The sequence below is a fragment of the Lygodium microphyllum genome, chromosome 8 (assembly GCF_053477565.2).
Source record: "Lygodium microphyllum isolate KBCC chromosome 8, Lygodium_microphyllum_v1.1.10, whole genome shotgun sequence".
In the NCBI taxonomy this organism is placed as follows: Eukaryota; Viridiplantae; Streptophyta; class Polypodiopsida; order Schizaeales; family Lygodiaceae; genus Lygodium; species Lygodium microphyllum.
In genome coordinates this window covers 42,255,028-42,271,593 of record NC_141142.1, presented here as the reverse complement: position 1 = coordinate 42,271,593, position 16,566 = coordinate 42,255,028, and positions in this window count along the sequence as shown.

Below are 16,566 nucleotides of genomic sequence, written 5' to 3'. Positions count from 1 at the left end.
GGGGTCGCATAGGTATTTGCATTGACTCTTGCAGTCTAGACAACTCTGCTTTCAAATCAGCTATAGCCTAGTTCTAGTCAATATTCTTCCCTTTCTCCTGTTCACCAGCGATTGCTCGTTCACTAGTTACTACAACTCTCTCAGTGTTCCTATTTGCATTGCTACCCTGCTATGTCGTTTGAGAGCTTCTCTCCCTAAGCAAATCGTCTACATGTATGGCTTCCTCAAAGACTCATGCAAGCATGTCCCTTTGTATGTTCGAGTTGCTTGCTAGGGCCTTATATAGCTCTTCATTGCGGATCCCATTAACGAACATAGTTGAGACCGCTCTCTCACTAGGTCGCTCGATTGTAGCTATCCTCTTATAGAGACTCCTCACATGGGTAACGTAGTCTCGCATGTCCTCCTTGTCCTTTTGGCTAACATTCATTAGCTTAACAATGAGGTTATCAGAGTATCCTACCTCTAATAATCTCTTGATGTAGAGATCTTTCAACTGGGTGAAGTCATTACGCTCAACATTGTCTAGGTTGGTGACCCAAGTCCATCCCTTGTCTCCTATGCACAGTCCAAATGCTTGTGCTTGTTGAGCAGGGTCCATGAGATTACTTGCCTCACACACTTGGTCAAACTACTCAACAAAGCTATAGGGGTCATTCTCTGCATTGAGTTCCCTCGCATGACGTAGCCTCTAAGCCTTTTGCTCCTACCATGCATTGCAATGCCATCCTTGTCAACCTCCTCTCTTCCTCAGGGTCAGCTACAACATCTACCATCAATTTTCCATGGTGCGCTATCCTCGTTTGTTGGTCATATCGTGTGACAAGTCATCGAATGTCATCACAGGGTGCTTAGCCATACTAAGGTCAAGGTCTAGGTCTAGGCTATTCTCATTTGAGCCGATACCTACCATAGTAGTTGCATCTTGACCCACTAGAGCATCTATGAGGTCAACTAAGTCAACTAGGGACATATCCCTAATCCTGATGAGCTTCTCCTTTGCTTGGCGATGTGATGGTTCAGTCCTCTTTTGTGTCTTTGTCCCTAGTTTTTTGGTTTTCTTCTGGGTTGTACTCCTATTGGTGGGTTTTTTTAAGGTTAATTTTCCTTAGTGTGTTCCTTGTCCGTCCATCCATTCATAATTGTACAACACTTATGCTCTAGCAAGGCATCGTGATGTGCACTGTGAAAAATTAGGCTTTCTAGTTTCCACACATGCTTTCGTGCCTACTCTGTCGAGTGTGACTTTTAATGGAGTCAACTGCTTTGATTTGGCATGCTCTCGATGCAGTTAGAAGAAGGGGTTTTGACTACTCCCGACCGATCGAGCCTGAGTTCTTAACAATCACTACAAGTTGTCTGTTGGGCGTCTAGCCCTATGAGTCAGCTTTGGATTTCTAATGTCCCTTCTTTTCTAGGTGCAACACTTATATGGGCTCGTTTATGAGTTTGGGCTCTAGCCGGATCAATGGTTAGTTAGAGTAGGCCCTAACGAGCCCTTAAAAAGTTGAAATTCTCAATCAGACAAGGTTTTGGTCATCTGGTCTGAGTCCTAGATTTAGACATCTGAGTAGTCAAGCTCAGACTCAGATGAGGGGTACCTGTCTGAGTGTTCGAGGGATGGCCATCCAAGGCTAAGGTTTAGTAGTCAGCCATTCGAGGCCTAGGCTCAACCATCCGAGGCTGAGTTATCCAAGTGGACACTAAGTGGATCGAACGTCCGAGCAGCCCACTTAAGACTTAGTTGTCTATTGAGGCCTGTGGTCATCCTTTGAGCGGTACGCAAAAGTCACTGAGTGGCACAAAAACGCTTCTATTGCATTCAATACATGCTTTTAATGCTACGACGATTCAAGAACAATACAATAGATTGTAACAGGGATCCTGAGCATACTTGGTAGGGCCAAATGTGTCGAACCACGGATCGTAGGCAATGCAACTTGCAACTTGTAACTCTCTCCTCTCTCACACAAGCTCTCTCTCTCTCTCTCTCTCTCTCTCTCTCTCTCTCTCTCTCTCTCTCTCTCTCTACCCCCCTTTTGTGTTCTCATCTTCTTCCCTTACCCTTGTTTTTCTCCTTGGACATACAAAAAGTTGATTTCTTTCTTCCCCTGTTTCCCTATTCCCTAGTTATCCAAAGAGTTATCTTTCTCCTCTTTTTTCCTTATTTCCCAAATCTTAGTGCCTCAAATCTGATACAAAACACATAACTCCTATTCTACTAATGCACAGAAAGCTTCTTACACCTAAACTGATCTGCAAAAGAGATCAAGCCGCCTCCAACTCCCTTGCTTCCTACCTAAAACCAAGAGTTGTTTCAAAGTTGAACTCTTAATTCATTGCTCGATTTGAAGTATGCAAGCACTCAAGCTTGAATCCGTTGGTCCTAGCAATGTAACCAAAATGTGGGGGCTTTTGCTTGACCACTGACCACCAAGGCCCATGAGCCACTTATTGCTCAAGCGTTTCAAGCCAAATGCTAATGGCTACCTCTCACGTAGCCATACGCGCTCTCAAGTCTATGAGTGTAGTGAGCTTATCTCAATGCGCGATCAAGTACCCTCGCTCTCAAGCACACCAGTAGCTCCACAATCCGAGATGCAAGCTAGAGCAAGCTCAATCCTCCACCTTCAAGCTCCATCCTCCATAGCCGCATGCACGACAAGAGAAAAGAAGAGAAGAGAAGAAGAAGAAAGGAGAAGATGGAGAGCTTCTCCACCATGGTCCCTCACCCTCACACACTCATTCCCTCACACTCCTCTCAAAGCTCAATCACAAGTAAGCAAGAAGAAGAAGAAGAAGAAGAACCACTTTTGCCGCACACCAAGAATGAGCTTCTATATTCACTTTTTGGCTTTTATACATGCCCCCATCCCTTTGGGTGCCCATCCCCTTTTTTTACATGATCGGCCATCTTGCCCCAAGGTCCTCTTTTCCTACTCCCTTCTATTTACATTATGCCTTCATCTATGCCCGTCTACTCTTTACAGCTTACACAAGAGGGAGCCTGACACTCTTTTACAAAAATTTGGGGGCACTTTTACATTTTAAAATGCTCCTTTGACTTTGCCTTTGCCTTTGCCTCCGCTTTTAAGGCTACCCTTGCGCTTTTATCATTTTCCTCTCTCATCCTTTTGTTGTCAAGCCATATTTTTTCACCTTGCTCCACATTTTTGAGTTTTCTTGAATTTTTCTTTGATTAATTTTTCTCTGTTTGCGCTGGGGCTAACATCTAGCAGTCTTTTAGTTGGCACCTCGTCTTTTTGTACCCTAGCCTCTTGTAGTTCCTTTAGTAGCTATTCCTTTTGTCATCTCTCCTTATGGAACTCTGCATGTGCCTATGTCTTTATCCTTTTCAGCTCCTCAGTGTAGGGGAGCTCATCTCCAAGTTTCTTTAGTTGTTTACGATGCTCTTTCATGTCCTTTTGCCCTTGTATGAGGCTTGAAAAGTCCATCTCTAGCCCCATTTCACCCTCTACCTTCTCCACTTGGAGTTCCTTTGCACTCTCTTCTTCCTTCTCCACCTCCACTTCCTTCCTTGCTTCTAGTTTCTTCTTTAGATCATTCACTTGCCTCTAATAGATGGTTATCTACTTCATCTTCTCTAGCTAGTAGGGAGCAAACACATCCTTCTCAATCTCTAACTCTGCCATAGCTGCCTTCCTATCTTCCTTCATCTTTTCGAGTTGGCCTAGGATCTCTTGCACGTATTCATCATAGTTGGTTGCTGCTAATATGGCTAATGGTATGGACATTGTTGATGCATTGACCTTGGACTTCTTTGGGTCCTTTCTGAATTTTGCATCCACAGTAGCATGCCTCTTTTTCCCTATCAATGAGGCTCTGCCACTTGGCGTTGGGCCAAGCTACTTCACCGAGTTTAGCAAGTATTGCACGCACACCACCATGTTGCTTTGGTCCACTCCCACTTCTAAGGTCTCCTAGGTGGTGGCACGTGTGGCAATCAGGGTTGGTGGTGGTGGGTATATGGGGGATTTTCCTTTGCCTAGCACAATGGGCCCTTGAGCTCTTCCCTCTGCTATAGCGCTAGAGCCTGGTTCATCACTTAGGCTTTTCCTTGTAAAATCTTTGGGACGAGAGGCTTGCTCTATTGAAAACCTTAAGGCTTGCTCTATTGGTTCATCATCTTCTCTTTTCAGCCTTTCCTTGCCCTCTATTTGCTTCCTTTTTCATTCATATTCTAGCTCTTTCAACTCCTTTTGTGTGGCTTCTAATTCTTTGTCTCCTTCTCCTATGGTTTTCTTCTTCTTCCCTGGGATGTTTAACTTGATTTTCCCTTTTTTTCCTTAGCTCTATGGGATTGAGCCCTCCTTCCCTTCTCCACTAATAATTCTCTCACTCGAAGCCTCTTGTTGCTTAATGAACTTGGCGTAGAGCTTCTTTCTTTTTTGTAGCTTGCTCCACTTCTTCCTTCTGCACTCTTGTGACCTCTTTATCCCCCAAATTTCCAATGGAGAAAGAGATCGGGGTGCTCATCTTTATGGGTTATTGCATAGGCAATTCATGGGCCAGTAAGCACTCGAGGGTTTCTTTCACTACTTTTCTTTCTAAGTCTCCAATGGCCTCCTAGATGATGGCGGTGAGCATACCTCCAAACCCTATGTTGGAGGGCTTGGATGTTGGCTTCTTTCTTGCCATCTCCGCTATGGAAGCCAAAGACTCCCCACCTGCTGCTCTAGGTCTGTGGTGGATAGCGCTTTCGCTAAATATTTAATAGTCTTATGCACATAGCCATTCCAATATTTATTTCATCCAAAGACTTAGCCACAAGGCTCTCGAGTAGTGGCACTCCAATCCTGGTCATCAAGGCATTATACCTTTAATTGGAGAATAGAGCATGGACTGTCTTTGATTGTAGCCTAATGTCAGGGTCGGGGATGTTGACTAAGCTGACTCCATCATTCGTGTATACTTGGACCTTGTTCATCCCTAGCATGCTATAAACATCTCTCTTGAGCCACCTCTCAGGCTTGTTGACTAGCCCTAGAGCTCTTTCCACCATTTCCGGACTCAACTCAACTTCTACTCTGCAAGTCTCTAAGTCTAAGTTTTGGATGTCTTCCATCTCCATGTCTTCTAAGTTTTGGATGCTTCTAAATCTAAGCTGATTAAAGGCCCTTGTTTCCACCATTAGGCCATATTTGGCCTAATCTTCTTCCATGAATGGAATCTTGCTGCCTTTGTCATGCCCTGCAATCTCGAGTTCCTGACATGATGCAACATCTTACTATTAGTTCAATTGAAACGACTTTTTTCAAAAAGATAAGGGAATATAAATATGCTATGGAAAGGTGAAATGCTTAAGTACAGAAGGAAAATTTTTGCTTCAAGCAGTCCACACAATGCAAACAAGAATGTCATTTAAAAAAAATTCCTTAAGTACAAATTGACTTTTATCCATCATTTTCACTTTTAAAATTCGATTAAGATTTAAGTCATGTCTTCTTTTCCACCTTTTACCCCCCCCCCCCCCCCCCACCCCCAAAAGAGTGATAAAAATCCTGCCTAAGATTGGAGGATGAAGGGTTAAGGTTATTAAGTGCATACTTGCTATGCTTTACTTCATCATAAGCCAATCGTAGAAGTTTGGAATATACTCTAAGTGGACATGATGGCCCATGTCATGAGGTCTAATGCTTATGTGTGTAATGTAGGTCGAGACATCGGTTAGGAAGTCACCAAAGTTTATCCTATTAGTGATGTGCAATTCTTCCACAGTCAAGATTCGATCAAAATAGGGGTGGGCCATAACATGTTCCTCTAACAGTCAATTGTGATCAATGGCCAATACTCTAAACAAGGTAGGAGCCACATAGGTTGGATCGTAATCAAAGGCTTTTGTTAAAATATGTGGGATCTAGGACATGGCAGGGAGCTATGGTGGATGGAAGAAGAAGAATGAACTCATGATGACAGAGACACTAGACTTGACTGTTACACAAGTGAATTAAGTTCCAAGATGGAAGCTTGGACTCATAAACACAATCTTGTGTATAGATTAACAATGACAATACACTAACTAAAAAGAGAAGGCATCATGCCATTGCATTCATCATATATAAAAAAGTGGTATTTAAGTACAATATTTAAGTACAATGCTTTATAGTTGCTAGATGGGTAGCAGTTTTCCCTCTTTGTGCATATGGAATTCCTATAGCCTGCATGTCCTAAGCCCAAAATTGCCTCATACAAAGAGGCTAGAAAAGGTGCGATCGCAAATATCTCAACACCCCTCCTCAATCACAACTAGAAAGTACAAAGTGTGTAGAGGCTTTAGTGAGAGCAACACCTGCAAAGTGTGGGCACACCATAAACATGGCAAATCACCAAAGGCTATCACAGAAAAATGCCAAGTGTGGGTACCACAAACGTGATGGACATCTAGAGGCTGTAACAGGGGCCTCACAAAGTGTACAGAGGTTTTAGTACATGGCTACATGAGGAGTTTACAAGCTTATGATAAAGGCATTTCGGGCTAGGCAATACAAGGCTAAAAAAAAGGTAGTAAAAATTTGGGTCAAGGACCATGAGGTCCTTGCGGTTTTCAACATTTTCTTTTACATAGATCTTCAATTCATTGTAGGTCTTCTTGTCGGTGTAGTCCAGCTTGCTCTTTTTCATCTTGTACTTGTTCTTCACTTTGCCTGTAGCTTCAGTGTCCATCGCTTTGATCTTTTGGTCCTCTTCTTCTAAGTCCTCCTAGTTTGCTTCTTCATTGACTTTTCTTGCAACAATTGCATCAATCTTCATGTTCATGTCCCCCTCAAGCAAGGGTGTCATCTTTGAGGTAGCAAAAATGACTTCAAACTCTTGCACTTTCTCCAAGGTAGCAGGCATTTCTTCAAATAGTGATAGCACTTGAATGCTCACAACTCCATCATTCCTTGCAGGTAAGACAAGCACATCTTCTATGTGCTTGAAATGAGCAACAAGAGTAATGTTACTCTTTGAACAAGATATCCATTTAAAATTCTTCATTCTTGGTACTCTCATTAGTGAGGATCAGCTTAAAAAACCTACAAGTAACCAGCAACAAGCTGATCTTGAGTGTGTCACAGGACACAAGATAGTAGTGTGAAGGCACACTTTGTATGTAGTATTAAGAGATACTATGATGATTGTTGCTTGCTTTGTTGGACTTGAGGTCTTCAAGAACTTTCAAAAATCTGCTCCAAATCTTCCAAATCCCCTCCTCACTGATTTCATGTGCCATGTCTAAGTGGCAGGAATGAGAGAATGAAGTAAACTTGAAGCTTTGGTGCTTGTGGCTATGGAAGTGAACTATGGATGCTTGATCTTCAAGTATTCTAGAAACACTTCCCTCCTTAATTGAGTGATGAATCTTGCTTGGAACTTCAAAACGTCAATGGATTATAGTGGCCTTAGCTGGGTGGGAGAGAGAGAATAAAGACAAGGTAAGCTAAAAAAGCTTGAAGTAGAAAAGCTATGGCTTCTTCTCTGGTTTTTTGTTCCATGCAACTTGTATAGGCAGCTATAGCATGAATGGTTTGGTGGGGAGTAAGCTTACGAGGTAGGCATCATTTGCCCCATGACCAGTGATGGATCCATGCAGCGCAGGAGGAGATCAAACAGTATGACCAGCATGTAGCATAGAATGGGCAGTGACCTCCAATTTGTGCAATGCTGGAGCTAGGATTCACCAATCTCGAACTATGATGTACCAAGGAGCTGCGTTAGAAGTAGAGAATGTTTCTCCAAAAGGAAGCGTGGGGAAATATAGCCTGTAGAAGGAGATCAAGAAGCTCCTAGATAGGTGGGTGCAGACTGGCTATGGCTACCAAGCAATGCAAGATGAAAATGAAGTTGAAAATGAAGTCATGGGCTAACACTGAGCTGGATGAGGTTGAGAGAAACCAAGAGAGGATGGAAGGCAATGCCATGCCTGGACTGGGCTCTAATACCATGTTAAAATGTGTGGGATCTAGGACATGGCAGGGAGCAATGGTGGATGGAAGAAGAAGAATGAACTCATGATGACAGAGACACTAGACTTTACTGTTACACAAGTGAATTAGGTTCCAAGATGGAAGCTTGGACTCATAAACACAATCTTGTGTATAGATTGACAATGACAAGACACTAACTGAAAAGAGAAAACATAATGCTATTGCATTCATCATATATAAAAAAGTGGTAGTCAAGTACAATGCTTTATAGTTGCTAGATGGGTAGCAGTTTTCCTTCTCTGTGCATATGGGATTCTTGCAGCATCCTGCATGTCCTAAGCCCAGAACTGCCTCATACAAAGAGGCTACAATAGGTGTGATTGCAAATATCTCAACATTTTTTATTGCTCCTCTTGTTCCCATTGGAGACAAAGAGAGCATACCATTTACGCAAAAAATAAGATTTAGAGTCAGCTAGCTTTTTCAGCTCTTCTAGCTCTTGGATTGTTGTAGAGATTTTGCTCCTGTTGTTAACCCTCAAACAAACGAAGGTGGAAAATCTGGAAAAGCTAAAGCAGAAGACAAAGACAAAGGCCAAGGCAAAGAGAAACGGAATACAAAGACGCACAAGGAGAAGAGTCCTAAACAAGGGAGAAAGGCGCACAAGGAAAAGCATAAGTCAAAACTTTTGTAACAGAGCGCAAGCGCATCATGGTTTAATTCAAGGAGCGCCGGGCTCTCACCCGTGCAATTTGTAAATGTAGACGGGCGGTGGAAAGGAATCTAGGAAGATAAAAGGACAATGGGAAAAAGGGCCTAGGCTAGGGCTGGCCATGTAAAAAAGGGGAAAAGGGGATGACCGCCCAAAAGGGATTTAGGGTTTTGTATATAAAGTTGAAAAGTGAATGAGAAGCTCATTCTTGTGTGTGGCCAAAAGTAGCTCTCTTCTTCTTCTTCTTCTTCTTGCTTGCTTGCTTGCTTGAGCTTGTGCTTGAGAGAGGGAGTGTGAGAGTGTGAGGGAGTGAGTGTATGAGGGTGAGGGACCGAGGAGGAGAAGCTCTCCATCTTCTCCTGTCTTCTTCTCTTCTCTTCTCTTCTCTTCTCTTCTCTTCTCTTGCTCGCGGCAATGGAGCTTGGAGCTTGGAGCTTGAGGATGGAGCTTGCTTGAAGCTTGCACTTGGATCGTGGAGCTATCGGAGTGCGCGGGAGAGGAGGTAACTCGAACGGTACGGAGGTAAGCTCACTACACCCGTAGATATGGATGGCGCGTCGGTTATGTGAGAGGTAGCCATTAGTGCTCGGCTTGGAACGCTTGAAACAATAAGCGGTCCGTGGGCCTTGGTGGTTGAGTGAAAGCTCCCACACCTGCTGTAGGATGTGATCAATCATTGTTTGCAATCTTGCTCTTGAGAGATATTATTGGTGATCAATTCCTTGGCTACCATGGGAATCTTGACAAATATGAATTTGGATTCTTTCCAGGTGCATGGCGAGGAGCATACATCTGCTAATGGCTCATCTAGGAGGCCTAAGTCTAGCTATTCATAGCTCCTAGTTAGCATGGTGAAGGTGGTCCGAGGCTTGCAGACGAGAGGTTGGGGTTTGGCTGGTGGATTTGATAACTTAGGAATTGATGCATGCTTTGTGGATTGGTCAGAAGGGTGTTTAATAGCCACTTGTGTGATGGGTTGGTCTTGGGGCTCAGGTGATGCACTACTTTCTACTTGTGGAGCAGTTGGGACAGTGGGAGTGTCAGGTTGACTTGGTCTAGGGGCAGTTGGTTATGGTTTTGGTCTATAGACTCATTAAGGTTCTATGGGTTGGGTACTTTTTGAGTCAATTGGTTTCTTATTCCTAGTTGGCTTACTGATGGAACCTAAAATGGGCTGGCACTGGCTATAGCACTAGCCGGACCTCATGCTCATGACACACAAACACCCTCACGGCCTCGCGGACCAGGAGCGTCAATCTAAGGCTGAAGGACAAAGTGCCCTAAAGCTTAATTCCTACGTTTATAGTTTATAGTCCAACATTTCCCTTAAACTCCTTAGAGGGAGAACCCTTATACATTGGCAATGCCACGAACACACACACATAGGAGGCACTCCACCAACTAATAGTCAGAGCCCCACTACAGCTCTCCTACATCACAGGGATTGGCCCTTTGATGCGCTGCTAAACATATAACATACACGAGCACAACCTCCTCTCAAGGTACCAATATTTTACGTTCCAGGATGTACCATTTCTCACTACAATTTCCCCTTAGGACCCAATGACTAACCTACAGCTTGGGACATCCTCTCATACTCATCGTTAGTCACAACCTAAGGAAGACAGGTGCCATGCATCCAGGAGGTTTTTCTAATACCTTTTAATTATTATGCTTAATGCAAATCGTGTATGGCTATGTGCTCAGACAAAAGAAAAATCAGCATCGTGCATAGTGCATAAAGCATTCTTTCCATGAATTTCACTAGCGCGTGCTGCATTGAAAGGAGGCACCGAGCCATATGCTCATGCTACCATCCTCTTTATTTAAATTGTTTCCTATTTGCCAAGTGTAATGCATAAATCAAATCTTTTCTTTATCTTTCAATGTTTCAGCTTCTTTTCATCCAACTCTTAGCATTTTGCATCATTGATCAGTTAGATAGGGTTTCTATGTATTTTTCCCTTTTAAAAGAACGATAAATACACACAAAACATAGAAATGGGGACAAACCGAGGCCAACCTCGTGCTTTGCCATCGTTATACATTGCACAAACATAGATATAATTTTCCCTAATTTTCCTAATCCCATTTTCCATTTTTTCGTAATTTTAAACCCAGTTTTAGGCATTTTCCCTATTTTTCTTTAATAAATAATGATTGAAAATGAAAGTTGATTGTGGGCTATGGCCCTTAGGTTCACTGACAGCAAAAACTCAGATTTAGTTGGTGTGACATATCATATTTCTCATTTATATAGCAAAAAAAACCCAAATTTACCCTTAAAACGTGTGTTTTCATGTAATTTGACACTAATTCCGGCCATGTAGCCTTATATTTTCTGATTTTCAGGGCATAAACTGATCAAACCCATGGCAAACAATGCCATAAAGAACTTTCATCCCATATGAACAAGATTTCATAAAGCAAATAGCATAAAAAGATCATTTTTCTTCATAAAAATAGCATTACCGCTTATTTTCAGGTCGGTTTCTTGGTCTTGATTACGGGACTGATTTCCAGCATGCATTTAATACTCAACATCTTCAAGAACAGCACTCTTCAAGTCTTCATCCATCCGGAAGCAATCCGGTCTCATCCGGACAAGCTTTCCTTCACCATTCTTCATTGTCTTCTTCCACACAAGAACAGCCCCTTAAGGAGTCTTCACCCTTCAGAACGTAAGGCATGTACTGCAGCTCAAGAAGAGCTTGATTAGTACTGGTCAGCTAGATGATGATGGTTTTCATACTTCCTTTGGTGATGGGAAATGGAAGATCTGTAAAAGGGATCTAGGGTTATTTCCAATGGCTCAAAGAGTGATACTTTGTATCCTCTCTCCATGTGTCTAGTGTGCATGACCATGTTGTTGCTGTCGTGACCGACCAGCCAAGTGTTTCCTTATGGCATGGCCCATTGGGACACAAGTCAAACAGGAATGAAAGTACTTTCTCACTTTGGTTACTTGCCTTGTCTTCATTATGCTGATTTTGAGCACTGTGATCATTGTGTTTATGGTAAGCATGTACAAACATCTCATAAAAAGTCTCTTTTACTGAAATCTTTGCCTCTAGAGTTAGTACATTCCAATGTATGTTAGATGTCAAGTTATCACTAGGAGGAAATAAATACTTTGCCACATTTTGTCGATGATGCTTCATCGAAGGTATGGGTTTACCCTATTCGTATAAAGTGCTTGACAAATTTAAAAATTTATTGGCATTGGTAGAGAATCAGACTGATGAGACATTTAAGTGTCTTTGCTCTGACAACGATGGGGAGTATGTATCCAAAGCCTTTTAGGCATTTTATGATAGCAAGGGGATAAAGAGGGAGCTCACTACCCCTCATAATCCACCCCAAAATGGAGTTGCAGAGCGCATGAATCGAACCATATAGGATAAGGTCCATACGATGTTGTCTCATGCTGCATTACCCCATGGCTTTTGGGTAGAGGCTATTATGACAGCCGTTCATCTAATTAACAAGTCACCGAATAGGTCTTTGGGGGGGAGTCCCTTAGGAAGAGTGGTCAAGCAAGCCATCTTCTTATGCTCATTTGCTAGTGTTTGGTGAGGCTTCTATGCACATACGAAAAGAAGAATGCAGCAAACTAGAATCAAAGTCTTGTAAATGCATATTCCTAGGATATAGTGATGACGAGGGTGAGATGGGGTATAGACTTTGGAATCTCAAGAAAAGAAAGATAGTATGTAGCAATGACATCATCTTCTGTGAAGATCTTATGCATAAGCAGCCCAAGAAGATTGAGGAAGTCAGAAGGGTTGTTTTCAGGGGAGGATGTACCTTTTAGACAGCCATTTGTGCCCAGTGGTGGACAACAGCGTATATCTGTTGTAAACTCCTGAAAATGCAGGAAATGGTATTGGAAATGATTAGCAAGGTATTATCCATGATATGCCACAGTTTTAGCTTGAAAACATGTAGTTAGGATAGCCTGAATTGTCAGGACAACATGCTAGAATTTCAGGACAGCGACCTGTACATGTAGAATTATAGGCTCATATTTCAGGACATCAACCTATAAATGTGGATTTGTAGACCCAACAACCAGAAATACAAAACCTTTGTTGCCTAGGTCAACCCGACCTTTAAGGCAACCAAATAGGCTTGTTCCTAGTGCGCAATATGCTATAGATTATGTCACGTTGACGGATTGTGGTGAGCCGTCATGCTTCAAGGAAGTAATGACTAGACCGAACAATAATAAGTGGTTCAAGGCCATGCTGTTAGAGATGGAATCTCTTGAAAAGAATGCTACTTGGGACTTGGTGCAGCTACCCAAAGGGCATAAAACTCTTCCGTGCAAGTGGGCTTACAAGATGAAGGTCACTTATGGTTCTTCGCCGAAGTACAAAGCACGGTTGGTTTTCAAAGGGATACAAGTAGGAACATGGATTTTACTTTGATGAGATCTTCTCTCCTGTAGTCAAGGTGACTACTCTAAGAACCATTTTGGGCTTGGCTGTTGCAACTGAAGATATGGAGCTCATACATGTGGATGTAAATACTGCATTCTTACATGGTGATCTGCATGAGGACATATATATGTAGCAACATGAGGGTTTTGTTGCTAAAGGCGAAGAGACGATCACTTCTAAATTGAAGCAGAGTTTGTGTGGGTTGAAACGAGTACTAAGGGAATGGTATCATAAGTTTGATACTTTCATGTAGTCTTTGGGCTTTCAAAGAAGTCAAGTTGATCACTGCTTGTATACTAAGAAGGTAGTAGATGGCAGCCTGATTATCTTGTTTTTGTATGTTGATGATATGCTGATTGCTGGCAGGGATACTCATGCCTTGGATTCATTGAAGCAAAGTCTTCATGGCAGCTTTGACATGAAGGATCTTGGTGATGCCAATCACATTCTTGGGATGCTGATACTCAGAGCTAGATTGAAGGGGTTACTCTATCTATCTCAGTAGGAGTACGTATCCAAGGTTTTGCAACGTTTCAATATGGAGGGTGGGAAAGCAATCAAAGTTCCATTGCCTCCATATGTGAAACTCAGTGCAAAGGACAACCCTGCATTTGATGATGAAAAGACTAAAATGGCTAAGATTCTGTATGCTTCAGCTATTGGCAGTTTGATGTATGCTATGGTTGCTACACATCCAGACATTGCCTTTACAGTGAGAGTGGTTAGCAGGTACATGGCAAACCCTGGCAAGAAGCATTGGGAAGCAGTGAAAGGTATTATGAGATACCTCAAGGGCACAAAGGATTCATGCATCTGCTTTGGTAAGCAAAAGGCATCTATCATTGGCTTTATGGATGTAGACTATACTAGACATGCGGACTGCAAGAAGTCCACTTCAAGATATGTGTTTACCTTCATAGGAGGATCGGTTTCTTGGATATCTAGGCTGCAGAAGTGTGTTGCATTGTCTACTATAGAGGCAGAGTATGTGGCTGCCACAGAGGCATGCAAAGAGGCCTTATGGCTATCACGTTTGGTTGTTAAGCTTGGGATTACTGAGGTTCCTGTCCTCCACTATAATAGTTAGTGCTATCATGTTAGCACAGAACCTTGTCTTTCATGCAAAGACAAAACACATATAGGTGAGGTATCATTTCATTAGAGAGGTACTTGACATCAAGAGCATTGAGCTGGTCAAGGTGCACACTGATGATAACCCTGCAGACCTTCTCACAAAGGGTCTTCCAACAGAGAGGTTTTCCAATTGCCGACAGATGATGGGTATTGGATAGGTATAGTCTCTTCAGCTTTGTAAATACTAATTCTTTTCCTCTACCTTTGGGCACATTGCCTTTAGGGGGGAGGTTGTTGGGATAAAGGGCAATGCCCGTGTCTGCCCGTAAGGGCCAAGTTGTACATAGTACATATACCTATCTAAAATCATTATTGAGGTACACTCTTCAGTACCATAAATCATGTGTTTCTATCTCTTCTCTCTCTCTCAACTTGCATCTCTACACAGAAGCTCCGTTGCATCTAACTCAACAGTCAAGAAAACAAAGTTGCATAAGAACTTTACTGCCTACAATGATGCTTCATAGTATGCTCGCATCACAGCACAATGTTGCTTTCTGGCAACTTTGTGTGATGGCATAGAGTGTGCCCAAGCAAAGACTTGCTAGTTATATACATGACAAAATATTGATGAGTGGTCATATATTTGTTAGTCATAGTTTAAGTTAAAGCAAGAAGTAGATAATATGATGAGAAGCTTTATGACAAAGCACATAGAAGTATCTTATCGCGATCACGACGTAAACAAGACAAATGCATAGAATGGTCTTATTGCTCTCACTACATGATTAAAATTCAATGGGACGAGTTGATGGAAGTGTGTTACCATTGTGGCACATGAATGAGCTTCATTAGGACAATCTCTAAAGATACTAGGAGACCCTTAAGAGGAAAATTTGTCTTTATGTATATAAAGAAAACATGTTCTTAACAACTTAACCACATTATTAAAAGCTTAAAATTCAAAAGAAAGTATCAACAATTGAAGAAGAATGACATGGACTACCAAGCTTGTAATAAAACAATATTACGAGAGATTGTATATGAACATAGCAAATTTAAAGCCTTCATAATCAAGAAGTAGGACACAAGTAATCTAATTGACATTGTAGGCCTTTTGATGCATGACCCAAAAAAAAAAGCGATTGACTTTATTGTAATTGCTCCCTATGCAAATCCCTTCATATAGCTACTCAAATATAAATGACTTCCAAGCACTTCAGCTAGAGAAGTAAGGGCCCTTGTTTTTGCCTCACATATTTGTTATGTTTAAGGAGTTACAAGTCTCAATTGGTTCAAGATTTCATGAGTAATACACAAATTTCTCTCTTCCATGCATGGTGTTGCACTATCTTGCATCTTCAAGGTACACCTAGCTCATGTTTTATATTTTACACAATCATTGACACTACTAGAATGCTAATGCACGTGATACAATGTTTGCAAACAACATTAATAGCTTATATGATGTGAGTGAGTTTGAGAATAGCCACAAGGCATGACTTCATATCATGATTCACGCTCTTCCTTACAACATGATAAAAAAACTAGAATTTATTGGAGAAAAAATACGGGAGTTAAAGCTCAAATGCCATTTATGATAGAATAGAGTTTATTGTAGGACGTTGTTATTCCTATCATAGACTTCCATGTAAGATCATTTTGTAAAACATGGCACGAATCACCATTATTGTTTTATTTATTTGTCTTGAGTACTTATGCAAATGAGTTTTATTTGAGAGGAGAATAAGGCATGATATGATGTGTCTTGCTTATTAGTAATTACTATGTATGAAATGCATTTTTTATTGGTCATTTAAAAAACATATTGGTAGTAGCTTTGTCTAGTAGGCTTTCATTTTAATGTTGAATCCATATTACATTTGATTTAAGAGGAGAACAAGGCATTGGCATGCCATGTAATGCTTATTAATAACTAGTTCTTTTTGCTACAACATATCAAGTATTGGTCATTTAAAGAAAAGTGTACATCTTAAGTGGGACCGTGTCTAATGTAAAATAAGATGTGAAACACGATGTAAAGGGGGTAAGTAGTATGATACTTCATTTTGAGTGGCCAAATTATGAGTGTTGTAATAATAAGGAATGTACGGAGGAATCCATGCACAATGATGAGAAGCAAGAATCTACCATTGCACTGCTACATTACATTGATGATGCTATAAGCTGATAACATAAAATACTATTTAGCACAATTTTTTGTTAATGTGTAAAATTTTGAGATAATTGTGATTGGGCTTCATCCCAATCTTTTGCCCATCAAGGGTAGTGTTGTAATAATAAGGAATGTAAGGAGGAATCCATGCACAATGATGAGAAGCAAGAATCTACCAGTGCACTGCTACATTACATTGATGATGCTATAGGTTGATAACCTAAGATACTATTT